Below are 17,927 nucleotides of genomic sequence, written 5' to 3'. Positions count from 1 at the left end.
TATGCAAAAAAGGCATTTGTGGAGTTGCTTCCCACACACCTGCAGGGCTGTGGAGCAGGAGGAGCTCTGGCTGAAGGACAGGGGAGCAGCCTGGGGGCCCCTGGGCTACTTATCTGAAGGGTGCTGAGGAGCCTTTGCTGATAAGACAATTTTCACAGGGAGAGGAGCGACGCTTATTCTGCCAAAATCAAGAGAAAAAGGTTGTTTGGACATAAATTAACAAATTCAGAATGGAGAAGGATGCAGGAGCCTGGGCTGCAGCATCACCGCCCCCCCCACCCCTACAGCCCCAGCCCCTCCTGGCTTTGCTGCCTCTTGTCATGTTTTCCTTCCTGTCACATCCCAGCCCTCCTGCTCTGTGCTTGGACACCTGGCACAGAGAGCCTCAGCTGGAGAGCCCTCACAGCCAAAACAAACCCAAGTGCATCCTCAGAGCCACTCTGCTCTGGTTCTGTAGCAGTCAGCCTTCAGCTGCAATGGCAAGAGAATTCTCATTGCATTACACTTTTTTATGTTTAATGATAATACATTACTTATTTACCTAATGGGAACTTGTTATTGTTTTCTATCAAAAACTATTCAATAGTATGATTTAAGAATTCTCATCTTAGATGAAAACCAGAATTTTTTATACCTTTATTTTAACATTGCTACAGCAATTGCTGAATGAATACATTGCAAAGTAGCAGAAAGTAAAAATCCTCAAGTGTCCTACCCCAACAATTTTTTTTTTTTTAAGAACTGGGGAAAAAAAAGTCTTTAATAGTTTGGAATCAACCTTACAAAACTAGAAAAAATCCTTGAGATATAATTTTAGCAAGGGGGAATGATAATAAAACACATAGCTCATTTTGTTAAGGATCAGGGAATTTTGCAGTCTGAGAAACAGTCAAGTAACTATGACAAGTAGAAAATGTTTTTTTTTTCCTAAGAAAATACCCACAGAGGTTAACTCTGTTAGATTGAGGGCTGTTTCCCACACTATTATGGGATTCTTTTCTCCAGAAAGACTGAAATCCTCCAGAGCAGTGCTTGTGTCCTGCTGTGCAGAATGGATCATTTTGACCACAGTAACCTTTTCATAAATTAAAGCACTCCACCACTCACAAAGGAATGTTTATGAGTGATGTGCTTCCTTCTACCATTTATTACTAAAGGCTACACTGTCATAAATTCCTTTCCAACTGCATTTCAAACCTAGCAGGTAAAATATTCTGCTTTATTTTATTACATGATTTACCACTTGTATCAAAATTGAATCTACATGTACATTTTTAAATATCATTAATATTGCATGCTCACTTTGACATTACATTGGCATATAGCTTATTAGGTTTTACACATCTCCTTTTGTTTTTTGCAATCATCCTCTGAAATGTCACAAATCCCGGATTTTGATGCTGTCTCTGATCACCAATTTGATGGGCAGTGGTATTCAATTGCAATGCTCCTTCTGAGCTCCCAGATGTCCTCAATCCTCTGTGCCTGTAGAGCAATGTCAGAGTGATCCATGGGCTTTTGTTGACTTAGTTTGATGAAATTTTTTTTCACAAGTCCCTAAAAAAATCTCCTGCACTGGGGTCCCTTGTTCCAGAGCAAGGACAGCTGCAGAGGTGCTGCCAGGAGTGACAAAGCCTGCCACCTGCAAACCTCTCTTAAATCCCTGTTTCCCTCAGCTGACCATCCCTCTTTCCATGTACTGGGGTCATTCATATTGGGCCCAGGACTCTTGTCTGCCCCCAGTGTCACCTGGGGCTCATCAGGGAGCAGAATTTCCAGCAGCCCCTGCCAGACCATCAGTCAGGTCAGAGAGCTGCTGTGGGGGCAAGAATGGCAGGACATCTCATTTCCCTGGGTTGATTTGTCAGTCCTTCTTTGGAGAACGTCCGTGGTAAAAAAAAAAAACCAACACCCAATAAGCACCTTATATTAGTTAAAGAAACCAAAATCTTTGGTATTGACAGCAGTAAAATCTAGGAATAACAACACAAAGATTTGATGTGCTCCCGCCACTGCCAGGTGGGGTTTTTGCAGCTGAGCTGGGCTGGCCCAAGTGCTCCTGGATGGTCCAGGTGCTCCTGGAAGGTCCAGATCCTCCTGGAAGGTCCAGATCCTCCTGGAAGATCCAGATCCTCCTGGATAGACCAGATCCTCCTGAATGGTCCAGGTGCTCCTGGATGCTCCAGGTGCTCCTGGCTGCTCCAGGCTCAGAAGGAGCCAGCAGCCTGGTGCCCCCCACTGCAGACAGAGCTCCCCAGCTGAATTCTCTCCTCCCCTGCCTGTGCTGAGAGCAAAGCTGGAGTCACCATCTCCATTCAAGTCCTGCACTTGCTCAAAGGCACAACACAATTAGTGCACTGTCACATGCAATTAGTTCCCACCGTGTTGGCACATATTGTAAAGCTTTTTTTCTGGAGCTTATGTGCAGCTAATTGGAGCCTGGTTCTGGAGAGCTGCACCACAGGCACTTCTGCTGCAGGAGATGGTGCCTCCCACCCCCACTGCAGGAGGGGAGGGCATTCTCAGCAGAAACTTGGAGGACAGTTGTGACATCTCAAATTAAGGATGAATTATGTGACCAGGACTGAAAATTATCAGAGCCCAATTTCTTGGGACTTTCTTAATGACTTTGAGGTGCTTTTTCTCCCTTCTCTGCGGTGGGGCCCCACTCTCCCTGTAGCCTCCCAGGACCCAAAAGAAAAGTGCATGGATTACTTACAGCTTCAGACTAACTTTTTCCTAGGAATCAATTACTGCACATGCCAAGGAGCTCAGGTGTTCTTTCAGCCATTGCAAGTGTTCATCACATGTGAGCACTCACAAACTTCTCTCAGGACTGCCTGAGCTGTAAAAACCCCCATGGCACTGCCTCACGGTGCAATTCAAAGGAATAAATTACCTCCAAGATAAGGCAATACAGACCTTATTTGACCTCAGCATATTGAGAGAAATGTTGTGGTGCTATTTCCATAATAACACTGTGGTCAGGTTGTTATCACAGGTTGTTATGTAACAGCAGACAATTACTACCTGTTGTAACCTGCCAGGCTAACCTTCCAGTACTCATTAGAACAGCTGTGGAACTCTCATTTCTCTGCTGAGGTGGCTTCACTGGAGTACAGAGCAGGTGCACACCAGCATTTCTCTGTATCAGCAGCAGAAATTGAGAATTCTGCTTTGTGTACAAGAGCAAAGAGCAGCAACTGCAAGCTAATGGGGTGGTGCAGGGCTGCCAGGGGCCAGGGGGACCAGACACACATCATAAAGCTGTGGATCTATGGCTAAAGCTGGGCTCAGTGCTGGGGCCAAAGCACAGAGAGTGTCAGAAATGAAGGACAGGGATGGCTGCTGGGCTGTGGGAGAGCTCCCTGCAGATGTGCTCACCATGGAGGTGCAGCTGTGAATTCTAACAAAAATGTGGGGTATGATTTAACAAATGCATGGTACTATGAGACATGGAGTGCAGTGTTGGAAGCCAAATGGGAAGAAAATGTTCAGCATCTGCCCACAGAGTGCCTTAGACTGTCTGCAAAACTTTTAGAGCACTCTGGTTTGGATCACAGCAAATAGTTAGCTTTCCAGTTCAATATAAAACTTGGGGGGTTTTGGTTTTGTTTTGGAGGATGGTTTGGTTGTTTTGTTTTTCAGGGTTGTTTTTTTTTTTTTTTTTGTTTGGGGTTTTTTGCTTTGCTTTTTTGTTGTTGTGGGGTTTATGATGAAACACTGATTGAATCCTCCGACGGTATTTGGGTGATTTTCAGGTGCTTTTCAGGTGCACTCTCACCCCAGCAGACCTGGGCCGTGCTGCTGTACCTCCCTCTCCCTGAGCAGCACAGCACAACAGGGAAATCCACCCAGCAATCAGCTGCCTTGCCTTGGAAAACACAGACTGGCTTAATTCTTTCCTCAAATTCACTGCTCCCATTTCCTGAGAGATGACTCCAACCTGTGTTCTTTGTCTTCTGCACCACAGGCAATGAAAAGGCTCACCAGGATTCTAATGGCAAAGCGGGGGGCTGTGTTTCTCATTATTTCCAGCTCTGCTGTACAAGTCCTGCTGCAAGTGGCCACTCTGGAGCTTGTCACAGGCTGGCAGGGGTGCAGTGTGCAGGTGGGTGCCACAGGCAGGAGCTTCACCTGCTGGCAAATAGTCAATACGACATGACAGAGGGGACAGAAAACTGATTAGAAGCACTGTTACTGGATAAAAGCCCTTCTTTCCAAGAAGGAACAACCCCTCTTAGACTTGCGGAGGGCTCTGTCAGTGTTGTGAGGCTGCAGATGTCTCAGTGTCTCTCTCCTGAAACACTCCACAGTCTATCTTTTGTCTTTCAGCACTTCATTGTAAGTGAAGATTGACAGGGCCTTGCTGATGCCTCTCTGCAGCACCTCTCTGCCTGAATGCAGAAATGTTTTTTTGTTTATGCTGGATAAAACCTGCTGAATCTTCCTGAGGAATCCCAGGTTGGGGGATGTGACCCAAATAAATGTTCTCCAGAAAATGTATTCTGGCAGAAGAGTGCACATTGTGCAGATTACAAATTGCACACAATTTTCAGGTTTATCTGCCTGATTTTTAATGCTGCAGCTGTTGATTGCCTCAACTGTTGCAATTCAGAGAAACATTTTTCATGCAAAAAAGAAAAGTAGCAGTTGCTAGCACTTAAAGAGTGCTGAAACATGATGGTTTTCATGGCTGTTTTTTAATCCACACTCCATTGTTCAGTTTCCTATTACTGACTAATATCAGTGACATGAGCCCTGATCTCACACGTGTGGAAGTTTTGGTGCAGCTTCAATTCTGAGCTGAGCAAATGAAATAAAATCCAAGATGGATTTGACACAAACCTGGGAGAGCAGTGCCTGCTTGCCCAAGATACCTATGGGTGGGATCATGACCCACTTGGATCTCCTCTGGTTTTGTTACTGCCTGAGATTTCTGTGGGAGTTCAGTATTGGCATTTTCTGCAGTGTTTCTTGCAGAACCTGCTGTTCCTTGAAGGGCCAGGGAGCTGGTGACTGGAGGGTCAGAGCACAGGCAGGCACCTGCTGTGCTTTGGCCCTGATGTGCTCAGCCCAGGACCCTTCCACAATGGTAATTTTAACAAAAATTAAACACCTGGGAAACTAGGAAAGAAAGAATGGAATCATTTCAGAATTAACCTTCTAAATGTCAGAAACCAGAACTCAAGGATCCCACAGTGCAATTTTTCTTCCTCTGCCAGTGATGCCTGGCCCATGGAGCAACACAGCCCCTGACAGGGGCACAGACAGGCAGAAGACACCACCCAGCTCTGTTAAACACCACAGCAGACCTGTCAAAGCTCCCAGCACCTCTAGCAAGGGCTCATTCTCTCCCCTGCCCTCAGTACTGCAGCCCCAAAGCTGGGAAGCTGCTGGCTCACATGAGCCCAGGACACCTTGTGTGTTTAATTTCTTTCCAGTTCCTCCAGCTTTCTCCATCCCTCTGCTAGTCCTGTTTCCAGGGAGGGGACTGCAGCCCAAACAGGCTCATTCACAGGACACAGTCTCTTGGGATGCTGTGAATAAACAAATGTGGGAGAGTTTTCAGCCCTTAATGGTGTCAGCCATGAAGCAGAAAGCTGTTCTCAGCCCTGCCCATATGGAGCTGGCATGCTGCACTTATCTCTAGATGAGTAAAATGAAACCCTGTGTTCAGCATCTAATGGAGGTCTGGAGAAAAATCCCAACAGCTCAAGGCACCTGTGGAGGAAGGAGGACAATTTTCTTTTGGGTTAATACAGTTTAACAATTTTATTTATTATTGCCTAAGGAAGCCCACCCAATTAGGGCAAATCCTTGTTTAATGAATATTTGGCTGTCAGGTTTCAGACGTAAATATGCCTATTCAGGTTCCTGTTAATTTAAACAAACTCCTGGGAGCCTGGTCCTGACCCTAATGCAGCACACAAAGGAGGAGAAAGGCAGTCAACACTGACTTTTACAGATACTCTGAGGGAGGGGAATGATCTGGCAATTTCTATCAGCACAGTGGTAACCAGATGGATACTCTCTGTCCTGTCTATCTCTTAGCTAAAACACTGGCTGGCTTTAAAAATTTGAAGACATTGTGGCTCAAAAATCTGAAGATATTTCCCTGAAATCTAGCAGGTCTGATAAAAGGGACTGGGTAAAGAGAAAATGTATGCCCTGCTTTATCTGCTTTTCTTTTTATACCTAACATTAAATCACCCTTTTTACAATAAAGTTTAAAACCTGCATATCTAGTCATACTTAATCTTTTTCTAGCTCCCACCTGTCTGTCATGTAAGGAGCACCTTATATTCCCACTCAGACATGGAGACAGATCACAGAAGACTCTGGGATAGCAGGAAATTAGGCCCAGGCACCCAGACAGCCTCCATCCAAGACATCCCTGTGGTACCTCCCCTCCTTCCAGGGAGCAGGAGCTTGTTGGGCCACTTTTCCCTTCCTCTCCAGCTTTAGGAACATCAAGTCCAAGCATGATGAATTTCAGCCTCTCAACAAGAGTGGAAAAACCTCTATAGAAATAGATTTTAAATGTCTGACATCTAGCTTCAATTAAGTTTATCTGCATTAATAACATACATTTCTCACTCAGTGGGTAAGGATATTTTTAATCTTTTATGCCGTCATCCAATAAGCCTGAAAACTGATAAAAAATACATTCATGTGCAAATCAGTCCTTTTTAATTTCCTTTTACTTTTTTTTTTTTCATCCTCCTTCAATATTTTACAATCCAACCTCTTTGTGAGCCCTGAAAGTATTTCCTGTTGGCTTGGCTAACAACAAATGCTCAGAAGGGACCTGTCAGCAACTGCAGAGAAGATGAGCGTCAAGAGCTGAGCTCACATCAGAGGGCTGAGAGTGACCCATGGAGCCTTCCAGGCCTTGATCACCAGTCTGAACCTGCAACACCCAAACCTGACCACAGTTAGAACCACGTGACAATGACCTGGCTGTCTGGGCATGGTTGCTGCTCTCTCCTCATCCCCTGCAGTGGGCAGGAATCCTGCTTGCTGACAGCAACTATCTTTCCTCTTGCTATCAATCTCAACCATTCAGTTAAAACTAAAGGAGTTATTCTCCTCTCCCAGGCTCCCTTTTCCTAAGAGGGCTGTGACTCAGAAGGTTGCACTTTACAGTGATAGCTATCCATCTTCCCTCTCACTTTTACTGCTGTCCCTTTTCCTCTCCTGTAACCCTGAAGGAGAAGGAATTCCTTTAGCAGAAACCAGGAGGAAAGAAAAGTCTTTCTGGTTAGAGGCTGCTTGGGTTCTCAGGCTCTTGCAAGAGACCCTGGTGACCAGAACACCAAAAACTGGGTGAAAATCTTCCCAAGTTCTTTACAAACATCTCCCCCTAATATCCCATAGCCACTCTGTGAAGTCCTCATGGACCTTGTTTATAGGGACATGCAAAAAAAATCCAATTGTGGTATGGCTTATGTCTGCCAAGATAGCTCAGCTCAGGTTTGTGTCATGCCTCTCTGAAAACATCCCCCCTTAAAGACAGCCCTGTCCCTCAGGATCCCTCCCTGTGTCCTCCCTCCCTCCCCCAGGGAGGGTCTCTAGCTGACCCCTGGTGCTTCCCTGCTCACATTCTCTGAAGATTCTCATCTTGAGACTCAAGCCGGGGGTTAGTTCTGAGTGATTTCCTCCACTCTGACAATTCAAATGAGAGAAGTTACAAAGGCTATTCAGATCATTTCATTCCCATTACCTTTGCCCTTTTCCCTGGGAAACACAGCTCTTGAGGAACATGCAAACTGTTCCTTTAGATTTTCTGCTAGTAGTAAATATATTTTTCTTCATTATTTTATTTCTCTGATCTTTGTTCAAAGAAACCTACAAATGCAGTGAAGTGTTACCTGTCAATCAGGTCATCAGCTTAGCAAATGTCTGGCAGCAAAGAAACATGAAAAAAAGCAGCTACAGTGTAATTTTCTGATCAGCCTATTAGACATTTGTTCATTTGAACAGTTTGTGCCTCTCTTCTGCTATGTCATCTGGCAAGAGTAGACATCTAAAAATTATATTCTTTCACCAGATATAAAGTCTATAGCACTCATTAAAATATCCATGACAATTGGTGAGTTGCTGCTACAGTTAAAACATAAATCACCACCTTGCCATTGCTGTGGTGTGGGAGAACTTAAAGGACTTGCAGTAATTTGTGTGTAAATACAGAGAACAGGAACACTGTGATAAGCTCCAAGCAGCCAAGGGCTTCTCCTGTGTAAATGAGAATCTGTGTACAGATAAGTCTGTAGATAATTTTGTAAAGAAATTCCCAAAAAGTGGAAACCCCCTCCAATTACAAATGAACTAGCTTAGGTACAAGTTCAGGTGCTGCAGGGAACACAGCAGAGAGTGCAAAATCCATGCAGGGCTGTAACTCCCAGGCTGCCAGCCCCACCTGAGCTCTGCCAGCTGGGTCTCAGGTAAGGAAATCTGGCCTGATTTTCCTACAGGAATGGCAACCACTGCCATGCACACCCTACATAGCCCAACCCCCTGGGGAAATGCCTACAGAGTGCTAATTGAAACAGCCACTGGCTATTTCAGGTAAAAGAACCATCAATCTGACTACTGCACTTGAAATAAAGATCTTCTAGACTAGAGACAGCATATTCTGGAGCTGGAAAATCCTTCAAATGTGTATTTGAAAGAAACAAAGATACAAAAGAAAGGAAATTTCCATGGCAAAATCCAGTATTTCACCTGGAACCAGACTTGTGGGAAAGGCCAGGACTGATGCTTCTTCCACAAGTGTATTTTGTAATCTCAGTATTATCAGCTGTGAGAGACTCAAATTAAAGCCATGAGAACATGAATGAACCCATGTCTGGGTTTGACCAAAAGCCCAATGAATTCTGTAAAATTGCTTCACAGACTCCTGGTGTTCAGCTCAGGCTTTTGGCAAGGCTGGTGCTAGGATAGATATACAAATTGTTTCAACCAGCTAATTTAAAAGGAACCAGAAACACTCAAACCCCTCTCCCCAGACAACAAACCCCCAAACAGAGTAACTTTCCATTCTAGTTTTCCTTCAGAGTACAAATGCCTTTATAAATAACAATTTACAATTTTATCTAGCATTCAGCTATCACTATCCTGAATAGGAGTTTAAAAAAACCACATTTTTGTCTGATTTATCTACTCATCACATCATAATGATTTATAGATCATTCCTACTCTCAGATTAACCTTGGGAAATATTTAGATACTCTTTGGGAAATGCTCAGCTGGCTATGGAAATCTCTAATTTCTAGATCAACAGAGGGTTTTGCATCCCTGGTTAGGTCTGGAACTATCTGTTCCTAATTTGTTTCTCCAGCTGAATATTTATTTGATTCCCAGCCTGTTTCAAAGATTCTTTTATACATATTGTCATCAAGGAACTGGGATGCAAAACTAGAAACTCTTATTTTGTCTTGATGTGTGTTGCCACTAAACCACTCAGTTATTTCACCTTCCAGTTCTGCTCTGAAGAGCACAGAGGGCCTAACCTTGGAAAAACCCATTAATTCATTTTGAGGTGGTGTTTAGTTGCTAAAGAGCAGCAGCATGCTGCAGCACATGGGTAGTGCTTTGTTGCTAAAACCATTTCTTGCATCTCTTTCCATGTTGAGTGGTGAGTTCCTGACCTTGAACTCTGCCAGGTAATTGTAGCAGAAAAGTCACCAATTTTAGGAGGAAGGCCAAGTGATAAATATAAAAAGATTATCAGGGATGGAAAGAGAAGTGGTAAGGCAGAAAATGCAAATAAAATGGAACAGATTCTTTAAAGAGAGCTGGGGCTGGATGCTCAGTGGCAGAGCCAGTGTGGTCACCCTGCCTGCACCCTGCCCTGGGCTGCACCCTGCCCTGCCCGTCCCCAAATCTGTATGCAAAGGCAGCCACAGGCAGCTGATTAATTCAGCTACTACTATAAACTAGAAAACAAATTGTTCCATTAAAAAAAGATATTTTAGCATCAGCTATGATCAGTGAACCTCTTGCCCTAATTTTTCTCCTCTTTCCATTTGCCATGCATCCTTCCCCAGCTCTGCCCAGGACAATTTAATTACCCGCAGTGAGCAATTGCCACGGAGCTGCAGGCAATGTGAGGAATCACTTTAAAAGTACAGTGGCTCATGTGCAACTTCTGCTGCTGCAGATTACTGTGCAAAGATTACAAGTCACCCAGAAAATCCCAGAAGAGAGCATCATCAGGTTTTAAACAGAGTTTGAAAATTGTAGGTTCACATTCAAACGTGTTTCTTATTGCATTTGATTTGCCATGAGAGACCCAGCATAACTCGTATCTCCTGTTAACTCACACCCAGCTGGGGAGGACAGGCTCTGTTTGGAGGAGGGTTATAAATAGAGCTGTCAGAAGCCTATCCCCACAGGGCCATTCCTTTGTCCATACAATGACAATGGTAACACTCTCCTTTCAACAGCTTTTTTCCATAAACGTGGACATGATTTTGAGCTCACATGAAGTCCAGCCAGTCAGAAATTGTAGCCAGGTCCTGTGGTGCTGTTTATCCTTGTCATTGCATCCTCAGCAGTTCAGAAGAGAAGATCCAGCTGCCAATTAAAGCAGGAGTTACCTTTCAAATTACCATGTAACCCAAGTTATCTCCACTTGATGGCCCAATCCTGTTCCCAGAGAACTCTGAAAGCTGCCTGGCTCCACTGAAATCCTCTCCTGCCCAAACCTGGCAGCTGCATTAGCACATTTGAGGCCACAATGGGGGCAGAAGAAAAAGCCAGGTTATTGTCATCAAGGATTTGAAGGAAGTGCTCAGGTTCTCTAAGCTACAACCTGGGATGTAGCCAGGAATGGCAAATAAGGATTTGGCCCTATTTGAGTAGGTATAGATGTGTTTTGGAATTTATATTTATAATCAAATATAATGGAAGTTGATGAAAAGAAAAACAAGGGTTTTTTTTTTTCAAGTTGGCATAGCTGTTTTTCATTCTGACTGTCTGGATTTGTGATCAGCTTTATCAATTTAGTTTCATTTATATCATGGTTTGTGGCAGCACCTTTCTCAAGTTCAAAGACAGCTGAACTCAGTTAATTAAAGCCCTGGATGTCCCTTGTGCTTTATTAATGCAAGTATCAATATATTATATGGAATTCAGAATAAGCAGGAAATTGAGATTTTTGGGAATGCAGATATAGCTGTTAGACCATGCAGAGAGGACTACTGACTAGGCTAGGAGAAAAGCCAGCCCAAACAAAGCTGAACCTGCCAAGAGAGATCAGTGAGGAATAAACACTGCATGCCTGATCTGTTGGAAAAAGAAGTCAGACAGCAGCAGGCTCTCTCCAGCAGTGCACGTGCCTCCCAAAAGCTTGACAAAGGGCTGGCAGTGCTTCAGGATTCCCAGAATATGCATCCATAAATAAGTAGGTTGGGAACATATTTAAATAGTTTATCCATGCAGCCCTGCCTGTGGAGCCTCCTGTTTGGGAGCAGCAGGACTCTGCTGCCTGGCTCAAAGGTGTTCCTGAAGGAAGAGGAGCTCCTCTGCTTCAGGAGCTTCACTGCTGCTCTCCGGTCCCATCATGCTCATCCCTTCCTCTCTAGCCACTGCTGCTCTCTCACCTTGGTTTGTTTGAGCTAAAGGACTTGGAGAAGTCAAGTTTCACTGGTTGCAGACCCAGCCATCTCCTACCCAACTGTTTCAAAATTAAGAACCATGACCTAAGGCCAGGGAATGCTGCATGATGGCTCCTGGCACACAGCCAGTGTGGGGGGCACCCACCTGCATGGGAGGAGTCAACACCTGCAGGTGTTTGATCCATCACCCTGTTCCCTCCTGAAGGCCACACATCAGCCACTGAGACTTGCCCAAGTGCCTCTGAGCAGATTTTAAGGGAATATTAAAACATGACACATCCCCCAGCCCACTGGTTTCTCAGTGGAAGCCAATCTGGTATTGCCTCTCAGTGGTCACAGGACATGGCAGAAGCAATGGGGAGGACAAAATGACCAGATATTTCACATTTCTGGGGAGTGCTGGGCCAGGATTATTGGCAAAGCACATGGCCCATGTGCCACACTAAGCTCTGTGAGCTTGGCAGCTCTGGTTCCTTGTTCTGTCCCTAGGGATTCTAATCTGCTCTGTCTCTCACTGCATCCTTCCCAGCAGGAAATCTCACAGCCCTGAGTGACTTACTCCAGACCTTTACCTTCAGCCATGTGGATATTGACAGATATATTTTTAAAGTGTTACTATTTAAAACAAAGTCAGGGATTATGTTGCCAGATGAAAAGGAAGCCACCACTGAAATGCAAAGCCTAAGATTTCCCACAATTAAGCCAAAAATTCTCATTTATATTTATGGATTCAAAACTAATCACACACACTATTAGTATTAGTTTTGGAAAATGGCTTTAGAGAATCATCCAGATCTTTGCAACCCAAGCCTGAGCGCTACAGCAGAGTGCCCTGAGTGCCCTGCCACCACCCTCCACATTTCACCTCCCTCTGCAGTGCCCAGCCTTGCCATGTAAATGCTCCACCATGAGAGGTGCCACATCTGAGAGGCAGTGCCATGGCTGGTGGAGGAAAGCTGCTTTCCCCATGGGTGCTGCCCTGGACTGCAGAGGTGGGATGCATTCTCTCTTCAAAGCAATAAACAGGAATCGGGGCGAATAATGCTGCTCAAATGAAGAGCTAAAAATAAGATGAAAAGGAGAAGGGAGATGCTCTGCTGGCAGATTTGCCTCCAGATATGTCCCAGCAGCACCAGCCTGCACTGGGGGCTGTGCAATGCCCTGGGGGGGATGGCAGGAGCTGTGCAGAGCTGTCTCTGCTTTCCAGCCATCTGCTGCCAGTGGTGGGGCTTCCAGCAATGAGATCCAATGAACAGCAGCTTCACACTGGAATCTGGAAATCAGAGGAAATCTTTGGGCAAGTCCTGGACTCAGATTACCACTGTTTTCATACTAAATCTGTTTGTCTTATCTTTCAGACAGGAAACAATTTGCTGGAGAGACAATTTTGCCATGAATATGTAAAATTCTCCACAGACCCCTGGGGCATGTCCTATATCATAATAAGCAAAAGAACTTAGATTAAAGTGTGAAGTGTGAAAGTACCTCTCTAGTGATGTTACAGGGGTAAGTACATTTGTAATGCATGTGCACTGAATTATGAGTTTGTATCAGGACACAAAAACATATCACAGAATCACAGAATCACAGAATCACAGAATCACAGAATAATGAGGTTGGAAGAGACCTCTAAGATCATCAAGTCCAACTTCTGCCCTAACATCTCAACCAGACTATAGCACCAAGTGCCATATGAGGGGTAGGGCAGGTTTAGGCTGGATATTGAGAGGAAATTCTTAACTGTGAGGGTGGTGAGGCCCTGGCACAGGGTGCCCAGCGAAGCTGGGGCTGCCCCATCCCTGGAAGTGCCCAAGGCCAGGCTGGATGGGGCTTGAAGCAGCCTGGGATAGTGGAAGGGGATGGAATGAGATGGGCTTTAGGGTCCCTTCCAACCCAACCCATTCCAAGGCTCTAGGAGTCAGATTTCAGGTCTAGATGAGCATGTAGGTTCCCTGCCAGGAACTTCCTGGCCTGTGCTCACCAGTGTGGAGGGGCAGGGTCAGCCAGGGCCAGTCCTTGCTCAGTCAGTGGCCCCTGGGAGCTCCTGTGCTAGGGCAGGGCAACGTCCCCCCCAGCAGGGACACACCACTGGGCCAGAGCTAAGCACTGGGAGAGCAGCAGCAGCAGCACAATCCCTGCCCTCATTATACACAGATCTAGTAACCTACTTTGTCAAAAAGAGCCCTGAATGAGATGGGGTGGCTGGGGACCAGAGCAGCAGCTCTCTGTCTCATCCATCTTTGCACTGTCACTTCACCCCACTGAGATGCAGCATAAGAAGCAAGGCAGGGAGGAATTTTTCATCTCCCTGGCACAGAGAGACCTTGCTGCTGCTGAAGCTTTTGACTCATCCCCTGCATGAACACCAGCTTCTTTTCCTGTGGCAGAAGAGCCTATGAGGAAAGTACTGATGTCCTGGTGCTGTCACCCTCTGCTGTCACCACGCCTGCTGTGAACCCCCCTCACGGGGCAGGACACAGCCACGCTGCTCTGAAAGGCTCTGTCAGTGCCATTCCAGCATTCCACAGCCACATCCTGCCCTCAGCTTCCAATGGAAATCACTGATGCTCTGTGACTTACATCAGCTGCAGTTTAGGGACTCTCTATTTTTGGAGAGCTGGACAAGATGCTGGGAGCAAAGGGAGGAACTCCCAAAGGCCAGAACTGAGATTACCAGGGAGGTGACCCTGGGAGAGCCTGACATCCTGGCCATGCAAGCTGGTGACCCCCAAGTCTCTGTTTCCAGATGAGCAGGCAGGTGTCACCCTCCTGGCAGACACTTACACACAGACTGCTTGAACCTCTGCTTCCTGAAGTCAAGGGAAAGAAAACAGAACTCACAATTAAGGCTCTTCTCTGAGATGAAATGACTTGCAACCAGTAAATGACTTTTAAGATAACTTCAATGTAGCCTGAAAATGAAGTATTCAAACTTAATTATATGCACTGAGGAGCAAACAAAACTGTCCAAACACAAGTTCTCTCAGACAGTTTCATTTCCCAGGGACTCACATTGGAGGGATATTGTTTTCTTTCAGGCAATAACTGTTGAGATATAAAATTTCTGGACTAAAACATCCATGCCAGAGAAGTGGATATTATTTGTGAACGAGAAACATATTGCTTGCTTCCTTGGTCAGATCTTTCCTATTACAAAAAGCCACTGTGATAGCTGCTGCAGTGGCAGGGGTAGAGCTCACATCCCTTTCAGTGTGTGAGCACTGGGTCAGCTTCCTCTGTGCCTCCCAAACTCCAAGAGGAAAATGCTTCTGTGCCAAGCACACAATCACACTCACAAAAGCACATTTAGCAGTCTTAAGGCCACAGAGAAAGCTGCCATTTCCACTGCAGCTACACCAGTGCTTCAGCAGAGAAAAAGGCTCACAGAGGGCCCCACCAGGTCAGAGCAAATCCCTTGGCAGCTCTGGGTCTTCCCTCTGCTGACTTAGCAAAGCTGGAGGAGCAGAGGGTTCCTTCTCCGGGTGCCTGGGTCAGCAATGTGAAGGATGTGTTCAAAATTCTTCTGGGATTTCCAGAGAGACTCTGCAGGGAGGAGAAAATTTCTGGTTTCTGGTGCCCTGCCATGTGCTGCTGGGAGTTACTCTCTGCAAGCTTTTGGCCTGTGGCCCACTTTCATTTTCCTCCTGTCAGGAGATGACTTTCTTGAGTTTGCAAACACCTCTTGCACATGCAAAATTTTGAACAAACATTACTTGAAAAGTTTCTCACCCAATTTTGCTGCTCACATCTCCTGTGATCTGAACAGTCAGATGCCTGTTTTACAGTAAACTGCTGTTTTACAGTAAACAAGTATTTTGGTGTAAAAAGAACTCTACAAAATTCATCTTATTTGCTGCACTCCACTGTACACATTTGTTCTGGATTGCAAGGCAGGATGTATTCTATTACCATCTGTATGGCAGTTGTCTAGGTGTTAAGTGGGCAATTTCCCCTTATCTCTCTCCCTGCGAGATCACAATCACTCCTCCCTCAGCAGGGGGCATCCCGTGATAAGAGGCTATTGAATGTCACTGCATGGCTGATAAGAACTGTAACATCCCATTGTGAGATGCTCCGCCCAGAGAGAGGAGCCGAGCATTGCTATCCAGATATAATCAGGAGATTCTGACACACCAGCACAGCTTCTCCACTGGATTCACCAGAGGAACAGCAGCTGCTTCTACTTCCACGGATCTGCGGAGGAAGAATCACCCTTTTTCTACAAGACCCCCTGCTCCAACAGAACCACACCTGACACCTCAGGAGGACTGCAGCCACTTTTCCAATTGGACTGCTGCCAGCACCCTGACCAACAGGGTGTCAGGTTGAGTTCTGACTCTGTCATTTTAGTGTACTGCATTGTTTTTATTTTATCATTTTATGTTTTTTCCCCCCTTCCCTATTAAAGAACTGTTATTTCCTGCTCCCGTATTTTTTTGTTGCCTGAGAGCCCCTTAATTTAAAATTCATAGCAATTTGGAGGGGTGGGGAGGGTTTGCATTCTCCATTTCAGGGGAAGCTCCTGCCTTCTTTAGCAGGCACCTGTCTTATCCAAACCAAGACAACATTAATCCCTTTTTTTTGTAGTCAAGCACAATTGCTAGCTCTCCTAACCCCAGAGATCAGGTTCAGAAACTGTTTAACCTCATGTTTGTGACCTAGAATACAGCCCCCAAAACTATTTGGTTTTATGCATATATTCTTTAATTTATGCCTGTGATGCAGGAAGCCAGGATCCCCTTCCATGCCTCAAAGTCATGCACCAAGTTTGTTTTTTTCCACATACCTGCCTGTTCCAAATACAAGGAAATGTATCAGAAATATTTGCTAATCAGTTTTTCCTGCAGTGCCTTTTCAAAACAAGTGATCCAGGACAGTTTTTGCCCATCTGGCTCTTCATGAAAATGTCCCTCCTGGATGATGGCTAATTAGCCAATGTAATAATTTATCCTTCTAATGAACTGATTTACTCAGCAAAGCAAACAGTATGCTGGTGTATTTGTACGTGGCATTTATGTAACTGTTTGCACATAGGTATTTCAGTAACTGTGAAATAATTATGATATTGAATTAGCATAAACATTGCATTTCTCAGCTCACAAAATGTCTCCTTTTGATTTTGGGGCAAAAAGAAGTGGGAGGATGCTTAAACATTTGAGAATGAAGCACACTCATTAACTGTAGCTCAGTTTATGAACTTCAGAGGTTAAGCATTAGCTACAAAATATCTTTTAATCAAGATGGATCAAGCTTCTCCACTTAAATGCATTATCCAAATTTGCAGTCTTCTCTAGTTAATGAGTCAATCTGAATTAGCCTTTCAAAAGAATTAGGGGAAAAGAATCAACACTTTGATGGTGTTTGAAGCACAAGTTGAAGTAATTGAATCAACGTGTTAAATCTTAGACGAGATTTTTTAATCTGTAAAACAGTGATGGAGAGCTGTGTGACTGAAAGCAGATGCAGTGGCTAATTTGGATGAATTATTCTGTGCAGGGAGGTCCCCCTCAATAGCAGCCTGCCTGAAAGCAGAATTTGCTCATATTCATCCTGCTTGGAAAAGGAACAATTAGGGTTGAAATGTGCCCATTCTTGCAGGTGCATTCCCCTGACTTTAAGACAGATTTTTAGTTCTTAGGTCAAGGCTCACACCTGAATGTGTTGTGAAAAGACTTAGAGTGAGTCTCCTGGGAGTCCACCAGGGAGGGATAATAAATTTTTATCTTTCCAAGTCTCTGGAGGGAGGTCAGTGAACAGACAGGCTGTCGGCATTCACACTGCAAACCTACTCTGAAGTTTGCCCAGACCATTAATTTGGGAAATTCCTATGGCAGCCCACGAGCAGAAGCCCTGTCTCCTCAAAGAGCAGTTTAAAGGAATCTATTGTAACTTATTGTAACTCTCAAGATTCTGATGAGATCCTGAATGTGTAGGTACAAAAGGAGATATCTGAGCATTTTCCTGTCAGAATAAGTTGAAAAAAGGAGAAGTCCTCAGTCTCCTGAGTCTTTGTATTAGTCCTTGTCCCCTGGCTGCCCACTCTGGGTGTGAAACTCCCTTTGAAGCAAAGACCATGTTACTTTGGTTTGAAGTTTCATTAGTGGTCAGAGTCAGTTTCAGTAATTAAGATCTGATGAAACCACAACCAACCAAGCATTTTCTTCCAATAAAGTATGAACTTCAAAGCTATTTATATGCTTAAATGTGACCTGTAAAACCACCCATCCTTTGATGTTCTCCAACTGCGAGTGGCTCTACTCAGTGACAAAGCTCAAAGGACAAATAAAAGTGGGCATCAAAACC

The 17,927-nt window shown here is 44.9% G+C and overlaps 1 long non-coding RNA gene across 1 annotated transcript in view; it reads right to left on the bottom strand.

Annotated features, from left to right (window-relative positions):
- Window positions 1-17,927, bottom strand: part of LOC132335344 (uncharacterized) — a 108,611-nt gene that overhangs the window by 16,770 nt on the left and 73,914 nt on the right. Inside the window, exon 3 of the long non-coding RNA XR_009488642.1 lies at window positions 40-178. This is a non-coding gene — a long non-coding RNA (uncharacterized LOC132335344). The remainder of the gene's footprint in view (window positions 1-39; window positions 179-17,927) is intronic.

The sequence above is a fragment of the Haemorhous mexicanus genome, chromosome 17 (assembly GCF_027477595.1).
Source record: "Haemorhous mexicanus isolate bHaeMex1 chromosome 17, bHaeMex1.pri, whole genome shotgun sequence".
Lineage (NCBI taxonomy): Eukaryota > Metazoa > Chordata > Aves > Passeriformes > Fringillidae > Haemorhous > Haemorhous mexicanus.
Note: the sequence above shows the minus strand (reverse complement) of the source record. Positions and strands in the feature narration are given on the sequence as shown.